Below are 16,008 nucleotides of genomic sequence, written 5' to 3'. Positions count from 1 at the left end.
CATAACGCAACGGACATAAATCTTCCTAGAAAATCTTCCTATTCATGAAAATCACAAGTGAAATATATTGGAACACAGCTTAGCCTTTTGTTAATCACCCTGTCATCTCAGATTTTGAAAATATGCTTTACAGCCAACGCTAGACAAGCATTTGTGTAAGTTTATTATAGCCTAGCATAGCATTATGCCTTGCTAGCAGCAGGCAACCTTGTCACGGAAATCAGAAAAGCAATCAAATTAAATTGTTTACCTTTGATGAACTTCGGATGTTTTCACTCACGAGACTCCCAGGTAGACAGCCAAAGTTCATTTTTTCCCAAAATATTATTTTTGTAGGTGAAATAGCTCCGTTTGTTCTTCACGTTTGGCTGAGAAATCGCCCGGAAATTGCAGTCACCACAACTTCAAAAAATATTCAAAATTAGCTCCATAATATCGATAGAAACATGGCAAACGTTGTTTAGAATCCATCCTCAAGGTGCTTTTCTAATATCTATTCGATAATATATCCATAGGGACAATTCGTTTTTCACTAGGACCGATTGGAGTAATGGCTACCTATGTATTTTACTCGAGAATCTCTCTCAGAGCCACCATGTGACCACTTACGCAATGTGGCCGCCTACGGCTATTCTTCAACAGAAATGCGTAAAACTAGTCACAATGCTGTAGACACCTTGGGGAATACGCAGAAAGCGTAAGCTCGTTGATGGTACATTCACAGCTGAATAGGGAGTCATTGGAACGCAGCGCTTTCAAAACCTGGGAGACTTCCGGATTGGATTTTTCTCAGGCTTTCTCCTGCAACATCAGTTATGTTATACTCACAGACAATATCTTTACAGTTTTGGAAACGTTAGAGTGTTTTCTATCCAAAGCTGTCAATTATATGCATATTCTAGCATCTTTTCCTGACAAAATATCCCGTTTAAAACGGGAACGTTTTTTTTCTTCCAAAAATGAAAATACTGCCCCCTAGCACCTTAACACTAGAACCATTGATGTTTGATTCTGCCTCTCTCCTCACTGAATAAATGGATGAATGGGCGATAGAAATTGATATTTGTGCATGTAACTTCCCAGTTTAATTTCAATTGACTGAATGATGAGGATGATGAAGAGGGTGATTGAATTTAGAACAATACTGTAATGCTAAACAATTGTGGCCGTTTTGAGCGGTCTAATTATTTTATTTACGAAAGACTGGAAATTGTATGTAATCTTCCCTCTGCGAGATTATAATCAGGCACTGACTACAACATATGATGTGTGTAGTTCACAATGGCAAGCCGAACCAAATGAATGGATGCTGACAGCATTGCAGATGTTACAGAATTTGGATGAGCTGGAGTCGGATGGACTGGAAATGGAGCCACCTGAAATTGACCATGCTGATAATATTGTGGGTTCTTCACCTGAAAGCCCCCCCCCCCCCCCCCCCCCCCCCCCCCCCCACACACACACACACAAACACACACACACAGCTCACACTCGGGACAGAAAAGAAGAGACATTGCCAGGTCGGCAGGTGCACACTGAACAAATTATTTGTTTTAATATCTGTTCATGGATATATTTCCACAAATATTCCTTCCTTGTTTTTGCACTATTTAACACGTGTTGGTGCTTACGACATCGTTTGACCTGCACGCCACACGCCGCACGGGTTGTGCAGCTAACTGTTTTATCAATTCTCTCTCTATTTGAGCAGTGGCAGTCAAGCATATTGTGCTTCATCTCAATGTGCTTCTTCTTCTCTCTCGTCACTAAGAGACTACAGGAAGTCTATATGTTGTTGTAATTCACAAGTCTGACACTTTGGAAATCACGACTGAAAGATATTGATCTTCAATTGACTTTTAGTGAAAGGAAGGGTATATTCTAGTAGCCAAGCACTGCAATCACACACACACACACAACCCTGGTTGTTTATCCATTCTGAACAGCATACCGTATACAAAGAAAACAAGCTGCATTAAAATGTTACAATAGATATGTTACAATAGATATGTTACAATAGATATGTTACAATAGATATGTTACAATAGATATGTTACAATAGATATGTTACAATAGGCATGTGGTTCTGCTACAGATTAAAAGGAAGAGAAGTTTCAATGGTGTGATTAGTGTGTGTTTGTTGTTTGAAACCTAATCATTGATCAATAAAAAAATAGTCATCCATTAGGGAATGCATCCACAGACTCACAATGAAAGCAAGTAGTTGGTATGTTGTATATTTGTCTTAGTCCATTGTCACTCCACGGTTCTCTGCTGTTTAATCTAAGAGAGGGTTTACAGCCAATCGGGGTCATTATGTAGGTTGGTTGAGTGAAATGAAACCATTGAGGTTGGGAGATGGAGGAGGTGAAAGGTTTTTCACAACTATGAAATGGGTCAAAAAGCATCCATATTAATTCAGTGAATGAAACATTAAATTAAACACACTCATATAAACACATGGTAACAACAACTTGATTAATATTTGATGTCTGTAATTTCCATGAACATGTCACACTGTACCATATGGCTCCAGGGCTCAGCGGCTCCAACATATTACCTCAATGAATTTCACAGACCCACTTATCAGCAAGAATGTGTTTGGCTTATTTGAATATTTGCACGGCATTATATTAGTCTAGTGCTTGTTACACTATCGCTCAAATACCTCTGCGTAATGTGTGGTGAATTACAACAAGTTCAAACATAAGCTGCCACAAACTGCTAGGGAAAAGATGGAAGAGTATATGCTCTGCATAGCAGCAGTCCTTTTGGGGTCATACACTTACAGCATACACTATATGTCCCCTCTGGGCACAAATTATGACACTGAGTACAACGTTTATCTGGCAAATCCCTGCAATGATCCAGCTATTACTCTTGTGTCCACAGTGACTGAGAATGGAGAAGGGGGAGAGAAAACCATGACAAACAACACCAGCCATTACATACCAGATACAGTACAGGCCATTTCAGAAGGACAGATAAAACGTCAAAGTTAATGGTGGAGAGTGAAGTGAAATTGTGCAGCTAATTGAAGTCCCTGACTGTGCTATTCCTCTGCTAGCTAACTGTTTTATCAATTCTCTCTGATGTACGACTACCCACTACATGTCCAAACATGTCATATCCAAGTATTACGCTCTATTTGAGCAGTGGCAGTGGCAGTCAAGCATACTGTGCTTCATCTCAATGTGCTTCTTCTTCTCTCTCATCACTAAGAGACTACAGGAAGTCTATATGCTTTTGTAATTCACAAGACTGGGTCCAGATTGCAGTTAGGGTAACACTTCATAAAAAAACAATTTTTTTATTATAGTGTAATTACATATGTAATTACACTGTAACAAGTGTTGTAATTAATTGTGATAATTCATAGTTAGCTTGTAGTAACAACATGTAACTGGTGGTAATTGCCGTCTGTAATTAGAGGGGTGTAACAACAAATGCTTGTTACCATGCTTGTTGCAAATGTTAAAGTTTCCGATCGCATCCAAACGCACCATATTTCAGCCTGCACAAACCAGGTGATAAGTGTTAGCCAATTGAAAATCGACCGCCTCATTGACACAACTCTGTAATAAAGCAACAGCCGTCAATAAAAAGTTAAAATATTATCTAAATATAAATGCACTTAATGGTCATATGACAAACTCTTATTCCATCATGTAACCTTGCAAGAGTTTTACTGTTGAGGAACATTCTCACTTTTGGATGGGATTCCATGGTGCAATTATACACTTAAGACATCATGCCAAGATCTCAATGATTTTTATATACAGTGCCTTGCAAAAGTATTCGGCCCCCTTGAACTTTGCGACCTTTTGCCACATTTCAGGCTTCAAACATAAAGCCATAAAACTGTATTTTTTTGTGAAGAATCAACAACAAGTGGGACACAATCATGAAGTGGAACGACATTTATTGGATATTTCAAACTTTTTTAACAAATCAAAAACTGAAAAATTGGGCGTGCAAAATTATTCAGCCCCCTTAAGTTAATACTTTGTAGCGCCACCTTTTGCTGCGATTACAGCTGTAAGTCGCTTGGGGTATGTCTCTATCAGTTTTGCACATCGAGAGACGGAAATTTTTTCCCATTCCTCCTTGCAAAACAGCTCGAGCTCAGTGAGGTTGGATGGAGAGCATTTGTGAACAGCAGTTTTCAGTTCTTTCCACAGATTCTCGATTGGATTCAGGTCTGGACTTTGACTTGGCCATTCTAACACCTGGATATGTTTATTTTTGAACCATTCCATTGTAGATTTTGCTTTATGTTTTGGATCATTGTCTTGTTGGAAGACAAATCTCCGTCCCAGTCTCAGGTCTTTTGCAGACTCCATCAGGTTTTCTTCCAGAATGGTCCTGTATTTGGCTCCATCCATCTTCCCATCAATTTTAACCATCTTCCCTGTCCCTGCTGAAGAAAAGCAGGCCCAAACCATGATGCTGCCACCACCATGTTTGACAGTGGGGATGGTGTGTTCAGCTGTGTTGCTTTTACGCCAAACATAACGTTTTGCATTGTTGCCAAAAAGTTCAATTTTGGTTTCATCTGACCAGAGCACCTTCTTCCACATGTTTGGTGTGTCTCCCAGGTGGCTTGTGGCAAACTTTAAACTACACTTTTTATGGATATCTTTAAGAAATGGCTTTCTTCTTGCCACTCTTCCATAAAGGCCAGATTTGTGCAATATACAACTGATTGTTGTCCTATGGGCAGAGTCTCCCACCTCAGCTGTAGATCTCTGCAGTTCATCCAGAGTGATCATGGGCCTCTTGGCTGCATCTCTGATCAGTCTTCTCCTTGTATGAGCTGAAAGTTTAGAGGGACGGCCAGGTCTTGGTAGATTTGCAGTGGTCTGATACTCCTTCCATTTCAATATTATCGCTTGCACAGTGCTCCTTGGGATGTTTAAAGCTTGGGAAATCTTTTTGTATCCAAATCCGGCTTTAAACTTCTTCACAACAGTATCTCGGACCTGCCTGGTGTGTTCCTTGTTCTTCATGATGCTCTCTGCGCTTTTAACGGACCTCTGAGACTATCACAGTGCAGGTGCATTTATACGGAGACTTGATTACACATAGGTGGATTGTATTTATCATCATTAGTCATTTAGGTCAACATTGGATCATTCAGAGATCCTCACTGAACTTCTAGAGAGAGTTTGCTGCACTGAAATTAAAGGGGCTGAATAATTTTGCACGCCCAATTTTTCAGTTTTTGATTTGTTAAAAAAGTTTGAAATATCCAATAAATATCGTTCCACTTCATGATTGTGTACCACTTGTTGTTGATTCTTCACAAAAAAATACAGTTTTATATCTTTATGTTTGAAGCCTGAAATGTGGCAAAAGGTCGCAAAGTTCAAGGGGGCCGAATACTTTCGCAAGGCACTGTAGACTAGTTGACTGATAGGGGGAATTTTGCACGCCCAATTTTTCAGTTTTTGATTTGTTAAAAAAGTTTGAAATATACAATAAATGTCGTTCCACTTCATGATTGTGTCCCACTGGTTGTTGATTCTTCACAAAAAAATACAGTTTTATATCTTTATGTTTGAAGCCTGAAATGTGGCAATAGGTCGCAAAGTTCAAGGGGGCCGAATACTTTCGCAAGGCACTGTATATGTTCTCAATTTAAAAAACAGTACCATACCAGTAGACAATGTAAATTAGGCTAATTATTATACCAGATGTTGTACATGCCATGTGCTGACATGAAATTGTTTAGTGCGAATCCAACCCTTGTTATCTAGGTAGATGAAATGTCGAAGCAGGAGATGATGAGTCCTAGCTTAAAACGTACTACTACCAAGTTCAATGCCAGATACTTTTCCCCCCAGAAGGTCTGAGTGGCACTAGGAAGTACCACTGTGATAATGAAGATGGTTTGTCTAAGACTACTACAACAATTACATTTTCTATGCTAAATGTGTTTAAATTGTAAAAGAAAGAAAGACCAGTTAGGCTTTTTTATGCAGAGATGGCACACAAAATACTTGAAATTTCACAACAATATAGTCTATTATTAAAGTTCAGTATGTTTACGGTATCATAAACAATATTTGTTTACATGTGGTTCCAAATTACATTTGATATATTCATACAAGTGTACGGAAATAGATTACAATGAAACTGTGTTTCTGTTTAAGGGGCACTTCCTTCAGTTTAAGGGGCACTTCCTTCAGTTTAAGGGGCACTTCCTTCAGTTTAAGGGGCACTTCCTTCAGTTTAAGGGGCACTTCCTTCAGTTTAAGGGGCACTTTTGTCATGACCTCAAAGTGACGTTGCTCTCTACTCAAATGGCACAACAGAATCATTCAGATTGACCAAGGCACAGCATATGACAATCATTTTGTCTAACTGAGGGATGTCTCCTTTCAGGTTTGGAAAAGGAGGAGGTAGTAGAGGTAGAAACGGATTCTGCTGCAGCATTGCTCATCTTCACAGTGGGAGTCCGGTCCTTGATAGGTCAGCTGGTGAACCTACAGTACATAAACAAATACAAAGCACACCTGATGTTAGAATATAACTTCTTCAGGTCACTTTGTCACGCCGGCTCCCGCTCCCCCTCTCTGGCGCTCGAGGGTGCCAGGCTGCCCATTATTACGCATACATGTCACCATCATTATGCGCATCACCGCAAAGAGAAGTTTCAATAGTGCATTACCACAGAATGTTCATCTGTGAAGTGCCTGTGCTTTAATAGAGGCAACATTGAAGATTAGTGTGTGTTTGTTTGATTAAGTCTGTGTTTGTTGTTTGAAACCTAATCATTGATCAGTAAAACGAGAAGTCATCCATTAGTGAATGCATTACAAGGACATCCACAGACTCACAATGAAAGCAAGTAGTTGGTACATCCATCCACAGACTCACAATGAAAGCAAGTAGTTGGTACATCCATCCACAGACTCACGATGAAAGCAAGTAGTTGGTACATCCATCCACAGACTCACAATGAAAGCAAGTAGTTGGTACATCCATCCACAGACTCACAATGAAAGCAAGTAGTTGGTACATCCATCCACAGACTCACAATGAAAGCAAGTAGTTGGTACATCCATCCACAGACTCACAATGAAAGCAAGTAGTTGGTACATCCATCCACAGACTCACAATGAAAGCAAATAGTTGGTACATCCATCCACAGACTCACAATGAAAGCAAGTAGTTGGTACATCCATCCACAGACTCACAATGAAAGCAAGTAGTTGGTACATCCATCCACAGACTCACGATGAAAGCAAGTAGTTTGTACATTGTAGCCATGCAGGTGCGTATTGGGTAAGTAATGTTAATGGGGCTGATTGATTTCTTAGTCCATTGTCACTCCACGGTTCTCTGCTGTTTAATCTAAGAGAAGGTTTACAGCCAATCTGGGTCATTATGCAGGTTGGTTGAGTGAAATGAAACCCTTGAGGGTGGGAGATGGAGGAGGTGAAAGGTTTTTCACAACTATAAAATGGGTCAAAAAGCATCCATATTAATTCAGTGAATGAAACATTAATTAAACACACACACTCACATAAACACACTTGAGTGTTACTGTAAATGTAAATTATGGTAACAACAACTTGATTAATATTTGATGTCTGTAATTTCCATGAACATGTCACACTGTACCATATGGCTCAGGGGCTCAGCGGCTCCAACATATTACCTCGATGAATTTCACAGACCCACTTATCAGCAAGAATTTGTTTGGCTTATTTGAATATTTGCACAGCATACTACACTGCTCAAAAAATAAAGGGAACACTTAAACAACACAATGTAACTCCAAGTCAATCACACTTCTGTGAAATCAAACTGTCCACTTAGGAAGCAACACTGATTGACAATAAATTTCACATGCTGTTGTGCAAATGGAATAGACAACAGGTGGAAATTATAGGCAATTAGCACCCCCAAAAAGGAGTGGTTCTACAGGTGGTGTCCACAGACCACTTCTCAGGTCCTATGCTTCCTGGCTGATGTTTTGGTCACTTTTGAATGCTGGCACTCTAGTGGTAGCATGAGACGGAGTCTACAACCCACACAAGTGGCTCAGGTAGTGCAGCTCATCCAGGATGGTACATCAATGCGAGCTGTGGCAAGAAGGTTTGCTGTGTCTGTCAGCGTAGTGTCCAGAGCATGGAGGCGCTACCAGGAGACAGGCCAGTACATCAGGAGACGTGGAGGAGGCTGTAGGAGGGCAACAACCCAGCAGCAGGACCGCTACCTCCGCCTTTGTGCAAGGAGGAGCAGGTGGAGCACTGCCAGAGCCCTGCAAAATGACCTCCAGCAGGCCACAAATGTGCATGTGTCTGCTCAAACAGCCAGAAACAGACTCCATGAGGGTGGTATGAGGGCCCGATGTCCACAGGTGGGGATTGTGCTTACAGCCCAACACCGTGCAGGACGTTTGGCATTTGCCAGAGAACACCAAGATTGGCAAATTCGCCACTGGCGCAATGTGCTCTTCACAGATGAAAGCAGGTTCACACTGAGCACATGTGACAGACGTGACAGAGTCTGGAGACGCCGTGGAGAACGTTCTGATGCCTGCAACATCCTCCAGCATGACCGGTTTGGCGGTGGGTCAGTCATAATGTGGGGTGGCATTTCTTTGGGGGGGCCGCACAGCCCTCCATGTGCTTGCCAGAGGTAGCCTGACTGCCATTAGGTACCGAGATGAGATCCTCAGACCCCTTGTGAGACCATATGCTGGTGCGGTTGGCCCTGGGTTCCTCCCAATGCAAGACAATACTAGACCTCATGTGGCTGGAGTGTGTCAGCAGTTCCTGCAAGAGGAAGGCATTGATGCTATGGACTGGCCCGCCCGTTCCCCAGACCTGAATCCAATTGAGCACATCTGGGACATCATGTCTCGCTCCATCCACCAACGCCACGTTGCACCACAGACTGTCCAGGAGTTGGCGCATGCTTTAGTCCAGGTCTGGGAGGAGATCCCTCAGGAGACCATCCGCCACCTCATCAGGAGCATGCCCAGGCGTTGTAGGGAGGTCATACAGGCACGTGGAGGCCACACACACTACTGAGCCTCATTTTGACTTGTTTTAAGGACATTACATCAAAGTTGGATCAGCCTGTAGTGTGGTTTTCCACTTTCATTTATTCAGATCTAGGATGTGTTATTTTAGTGTTCCCTTTATTTTTTTGAGCAGTGTATATTAGTCTAGTGCTTGTCACACTATCTCTCAAATACCTCTGCATAATGTGTGGTGAATTACAACAAGTTAAAACATAAGCTGCCACAAACTGCTAGGGAAAAGATGGAAGAGTATATGCTCTGCATAGCAGCAGGCTTCTTGGGGTCATACACTTACAGCATACACTATATGTCCCCTCTGGGCACAAATGATGCGTCAGAAACGCAGCCAAACCAACATTTTCTAATGAGAGCATTCTCAATGTGTCAGTGGAAGTCCCAAGTGAATGCAATGGGTTACATTTATGCAACCCTGTCCAACAGAAAGGTTCGAGATAGAACTTTTGACGCAATTCATCCTGACTAGGGATCCATCTATCAATCGAATTTGAGCAATGACCTTTATCCTCCTGCCTCAATTCTCTCTGCTATGCCTTATACCCACATGCACTCAGTGGACCACCATGCATCGTTGCATGTGGTTTGGTATGAAACCACCTTATGTTTGACATAAAGCACAGTGTAAGTCCATGCTAGCACAAATTTATGCAGCTGTCGTGTCTTTGGCTATGCCGGATTAAGTGATATGACATGCTATTCTGTAAAATTATTTCTCTGTAATTAATATTACCTGATTGAGCTAATCATGTAAATGTAATTAACTAGAGAGTCGGGGCACCACAAAATAATATTTATAGAGCTGTTATCTTCCGAATAAACTCTTAAAGACCTAGTAATATTTTACATCAATAGCAGTCAATATTAATCGTCATTTTAATTCAGTCTCATCTGAAAGTTGTAAATTCTTGGTTACCCTGGCTAACAAGTTGAACCAGCAATACAAAATTGGGTTTAATTATTTATTTACTAAATACCTAATCACACAGAATTATACATACACATAATTAAATCATAACTTGATTACAAATTACGTCATAAAGGAAAATGTCCCTAGCGGGCGGAACAGATATGTTACACAAAAGAAAAGGGTCTGGGTTTGAGTGAAAGAGTGGGAAGACTGAGGAACAAAGGGCGAAGCTGTGCTATCGTAAATACAGTATCTTATGCATTCTAAATTACCGCCCATTTGGAAAAGGAAAATGAAATAAATATTTACTCTGCGCTTCGGTAGGTTGGTGGTAGATGGAAGGCCGTGTTGCCCAACCGCGTCCTTCGTCCTTTGAAGAATGTCTCTGCTGGTAAATTGAATACGTTGTAGTAACGCCGTTGTGTGGTAGACGGGATACTCTGTCTGTTCCTTCCTAACCCTCGTTTGCAGCTGCTGTTGCTAACTCAACGGCTAGGAGGTATCACTTCTGTAGTGAATAAGAGTTCAAAGTTCATACCATTCGCAACCAAAGCTCACGCTGATGTTGGCTTCGTTCTGTAGTTATTATCTGAACCATTCTGACATCGGACCGTCATCCTCACGTCCTCGGAACAGGAGATTATATTGTCGTCAAGGCTTTATATAGGAAGGGAGAGGAGGGCGTGTTTGAAAAGTTTTATAGCCCATGTCCCTTCACAGGGGCGGGCCACTGATTGATCTATCTTATGAAAACCCAAATCTCACATTTTAGAAGCTAAAATCACATTTCATCCCATTCACGAATAATTTCATATTCAAACATTTAAATTGAACAACAATTCCATGTGAATCCGATAACTCTGGTGTAGACTTTCCACTGTAGAGTTTATGTCATCCTATCATTGATGAGAATGTCTCAGATGACAACCGAACTGACATCATATTCATTAAGTACCACCGCATATGTTCAATTGGTCGGATTACCAGAATATAGTTCATTTCCCCCCACCTTCTGATGTTCCCAGAATCTCTATGTTAACCAAGGGTTTTGCAAATGTAACATCAGTAGGGTAGAGAGAGGAAAAAGGGGGGAAGATGTATTTATGACTGTCATAAACCTACCCCCAGGCCAACGTCATGACACAACATTAGTGGTACACCTACAGTATAAAGCCCCCATCATGTCCAGTATTCCTTACTAACATCTTCCAAAACAATGGTGATGTCACTGCTAGTCAAAAACAAAATTCTCCCTTAGGGAGCTGCATCATTAGTATGTCATTCAAATGCACTGAACAAAAATATAAACACAACATGTAACAATTTGAAAGATTTTACTGAGTTATAGTTCATATAAGGAAATCAGTCAATTGAAATGAATTAATTTGGCTCTAATCTATGGATTTCACAGGACTGGGAATACAGATATGCATCTGTTGGTCACAGATACCTTTAAAAAAAGGGTAGGGGCGTAGATCAGAAAACCAGTCAGTATCTGGTGTGACCACCATTTGCCTCATGCGTCGCAACACATCTCCTTCGCATAGAGTTGATCAGGATGTTGATTGTGGCCTGTGGAATGTTGTCCCACTCCTCTTTAATGGCTGTGCGAGGTTTCTGGATATTGGCGGGAACTGTAACACACTGTCGTACACGTCGATCCAGAGCATCACAAACGTGCTCAATGGGTGACACATCTGGTGAGTATACAGGTCATGGAAGAATTGGGACATTTTAGCTTCCAAGAATTGTGTACAGATCCATGCGACATGGGGCCATGCATTATCATGCTGAAACATGAGGTGATGGCGGCAGATGAATGGCACAACAACGGGCCATAGGATCTCGTCACGGTATTTCTGTGCCTTCAAATTGCCATTGATGAAATGCAATTATGTTCGTTGTCTGTAGCTTATTCCTGCTCATACCATAACCCCACAGCCACCATGGGGCACTCTGTTCACAACGTTGACATCAGCAAACTGCTCGCCCACATGACATCTGCCCAGTACAGTTGAAACGAGGATTTATCCATGGAGAACCTACTTCTCCAGCGTGCCATTGGCCATCGAAGGTGAGCATTTGCCCACAGAGGTCAGTTGCGATGCCAATTTGAAGTCAGGTTAAGACCCTGGTGAGGATGACAAGCATGCAGATGAGCTTCCCTGAGATGGTTTCTGACCGTTTGTGCAAGCATTCTTCGCTTGTGCAATCCCACAGTTTCATCAGCTGTCCGGGTGGCTGGTCTAACTTGATCCCGCAGGTGAAGAAACCGAATGTGGAGGTCCAAATCTAACTGTGGTTACATGTGGTCTGCGTTTGTGAGGCTGGTTGGACGTACTGCAAAATTCTCTAAAATGACGTTGGAGGCAGCTAATGGTAAAGAAATTAACATTCAGTTCTCTGGCAACAGCTCTGGTGGACATACCTGTATTCAGCATGCCAATTGCACGCTGCCTCAAAACTTTAGACATCTGTGGCAGTGAGTTGTGTGACAGAACTACACATTTTAGAGTGGCCTTTGTCCCCGTCACAAGGTGCACCTGTCCACTGATCATGCTGTTTATTCAGCTTCTTGATATGCCTCACCTGAGAAATTCTCGTTAACAGGGAAAAAATAAATTTGTGCACCAAATTTGAGAGAAATAAGCTTTTTGTGCATATGGAACATTTCTGACATCTTGTATTTCAGCTCATGAAACAGGGGACCAACACTTTACATGTTGCGTTCATATTTTTGTTCAGTATACAGTTTGAATTTCGGTACAATAGCTTTCTCTGGTGGAGCTCCATGATTTCTTCAGGGTATTTTTCTGCTGCATGCAGGCAGTTGTCTGTCTGCTTGTATTCTGAGAATGATGTAAATGTTGGGTTCAGTGGAATGTTAATGGTTTGGAACATCTGTTATGTTGTGATGATCGTTATTAAGAGACTCTCAGGGTGCCGGTGGCTCTGCAGTTTAAAAGACAGGAGAAGTTCATTACCATATGCTGTCCTCTCTAATGTCTTTCTGCTCTGGACAGAGTTTTCATTTAAGCTATTTCTTTCTCTCTCAAGTTGTGACTTCACTTTCCTTTTTATGCTGTCATTTTGTGTCTGGACAAGAGTCACAGCATTTTTTCAGGCTGTATTCAATCAATACTTTCGGCAGTGATGGATGTTTTTCTCCAGGATGACATGCATTTACTGTTTAGTTGTATGTATTACCTCTTATGCACAGGCAGACACTATTCAGGAATAATCCAGTGTCAGGGTTTATATGTGTCACAGGAAATTTTCCAGGGACACTCATATTTATGGGCCATTCCAACACACACCCATTTATTAGGCCCCTTTTCACCTACTTCAGCAGAAAATAATGGCCCATGCAACCTAATTGCTGCATCAAGGAAAAGCACTCCTTTGTAAAAAGATAAACAAGGAGGAAGCTATAACAACAAACAGGAAATTCTGCAGATACAAATGTTTTCTCTGTCAGAGCCATTTACCATTTACCATTGTGGAAGATCAGTGATGTTGCTTTCTCTGTAACTGGCTTTGGTCTAGGGTAGATAGATATATTTATTTGACCATTTGAAACATCTTACAGATCCATCCCTTTTTTACCATTTTCGCCTAAAATGACATACAAAAACCTAACTGCCTATACCTCAGGACCTGAAGCAAGAATATGCATATTCTTGATACCATTTCAAAGGAAACACTTTGAAGTTTGTGGAAAAGTGTAATTAATGTAGGAGAATATAACACATTAGATCTGGTAAAAGATAGTAGAAAGAAAAAAAACATGCTTTTTTATTAGGTTTTTTACCATCAACATTGAAATGCAAGAGAAAGGTGTCACAACTTCAGCCGAAGTCGGTCCCTCTCCTAGTTCGGCGGCGTTCGGTGGTCGATGTCACCGGCCTTCTAGCCATCGCCGATCCACCTTTCATTTTCCATTGGTTTTGTCTTGTCTTCCCTCACACCTGGTTTCAATTCTATCAATTCCATGTTGTGTATTTAACCGTCTGTTTCCCCCATGTCCTTGTCCGGAATTGTTTCTTGTAGTGCTTGTGTACGTTATGCTAGTGGATACCGGGTTTTGTTTCACCCATTAATTTATTGTTCTGTTTACGGTGGTTTTATGTTTATTAAACGACACCGTTATAAATCAGTTTTTGCTCTCCTGCGCCTTACATCTCTGCCGCCAGTACGCACCCCGTTACAAAAGGCCAAAATGTATTATTCCAGCCCAGGCACAATTTATATTTTGGCCACTAGATGGCATCAGTTTTGGACTGATCCAATGAACCATTGCATATATGTTCAAAATGTTGTATCAAGCCTGCCCAAATGTGCCTAATTGGTTTATTAATACATTTTCAAGTTCATAATTGTGCACTCTCCTCAAACAATAGCATGGTATTCTTTCACTTTAATAAATACTGTAAATTATACAGTACAGTTAGATTAACAAGAATGTAAGCTTTCTGCCTATATCAGATATGTCTATGTCCTGGGAAATGTTAATGTTACTTACAACCTCATGCTAATCACATTAGGCTACTATGTTAGCTTAACCGTCCCGTGGGGGTTGGGGGTACACCGATCCTATAGAGGTTAAAACATAATACGACAACACGTGGATAATGCATTTGAAATCATTGCGGATGACACAAAAAAGTTTGAAAATGTATTTCCATTGTGGTCCTTTTAAAATGGCGACTGCACTTCCTGATTTGGCCTCGTTTTGAAGATTGCTCATTAAGAATGCTAGCGGCAATGACTGAAGCTATTTGAGAGTTATCTTGGGGGTGTGATTTGATGTGGGTGTGTTATGTTCGCATATTGTGTCCTAACAGGTACGGTTGTTTGTCCCTCTTGAGTCACTGTAGCAACAACATAGCCATTTCCTCAAAATAGTCACTTTCTTAAAATAGTCAGAATGATATCTAACATAAATCAAGAAAGCTGTAATTCATTTAGACGTTTTTGCCAAGGAGGTCCTAGTAACGCAATTTTACATCTAGCAAAGTGTTTTGTGCAGTATTTTTTAAGTAAAAAAATGTTTCTAAAAAACTACTCAGTGTACTGCATACAGCCTATTGAGTCAGGACATTGTGTCTGTGCACTCAGAACTGATTTCTGAGAACAATAACATGTCTGCAATCTGTTAAACTATCGTAAATAAAGCACAAGCTACACACTGTTTATCAGTGCCCAAAATCACTTGCTAGCTAGCAAAGTTCCAACTCTGTGTTTGTCAAGGAAGCTAGCAAGTAGTAGCCAGCAGGCACATTGAGCAGCCAGGCCACGATCAGCTTATCAAGTCATTGGTGAGTGGCGACGTTTGTGCTTCACTGCCGTTTAGGTTTTTACAACTTTCTCACTCACCAGAGTGTGAGTCTGTCAGGCAGTGTTTCATAGGGAATCATGTTACAAAACAGGTCGTGGGAGGACACAAAGGCTCGCAAATGGGAAGTTACAGTTGTGATCATCTCAATTCTCATTTTGCCCAACAAATGGGCAGACTAGAGCGATTGACACTATCAAACACATAAGGAAGTGGCCACTCCGTAAAAGGCTTAGTGCCAAGGGTGATTTCAACGTAACTTTGGTGACGTGTTGTCTTATGTAAACTAAACAAGTCTGAGGCACTGTGTAATGGGCAGGTCTGTCTCACTGTCTGGAGGTTCTGGCTGCTATTTTTGGAAAAAGCGCACAGCTGATAGAGCGCAATCAGCACAGCTGCTTCTCTCGTGTTAGTGGGCATTGGGCAAGTGGGCGTGATCATAGTTCATACTCAACCCTCCAGTAAGTTTTGACAAACTCACAAAACTCAGTTTTGGACGAGACTGACTTTATTACCAAAATTATCCTATTTACACTTTGTAGTAAATTCCAGACAGGCTGTTTAAAACTAAAGAAGATGGTTAAAAAAATGTACAAACATAAACATAGAAGGCCTAGGCTACACAGTAGAGCTAGCCTACTAGGCATACTTGGGTTACACAAATAACACACAACACAATAAAGGACAAGACGACATTGTCATAGGCAT

At 41.2% G+C, this 16,008-nt stretch overlaps 1 protein-coding gene across 2 annotated transcripts in view; it reads left to right on the top strand.

The window, feature by feature from the left end:
• LOC110536222 (polypeptide N-acetylgalactosaminyltransferase 9) overlaps positions 1 to 16,008 on the top strand; it is a 129,909-nt gene that overhangs the window by 102,197 nt on the left and 11,704 nt on the right. The window lies entirely within an intron of this gene.

Source organism: Oncorhynchus mykiss, chromosome 11 (genome assembly GCF_013265735.2).
Source record: "Oncorhynchus mykiss isolate Arlee chromosome 11, USDA_OmykA_1.1, whole genome shotgun sequence".
NCBI classification, from domain to species: domain Eukaryota; kingdom Metazoa; phylum Chordata; class Actinopteri; order Salmoniformes; family Salmonidae; genus Oncorhynchus; species Oncorhynchus mykiss.
Note: the sequence above shows the minus strand (reverse complement) of the source record. Positions and strands in the feature narration are given on the sequence as shown.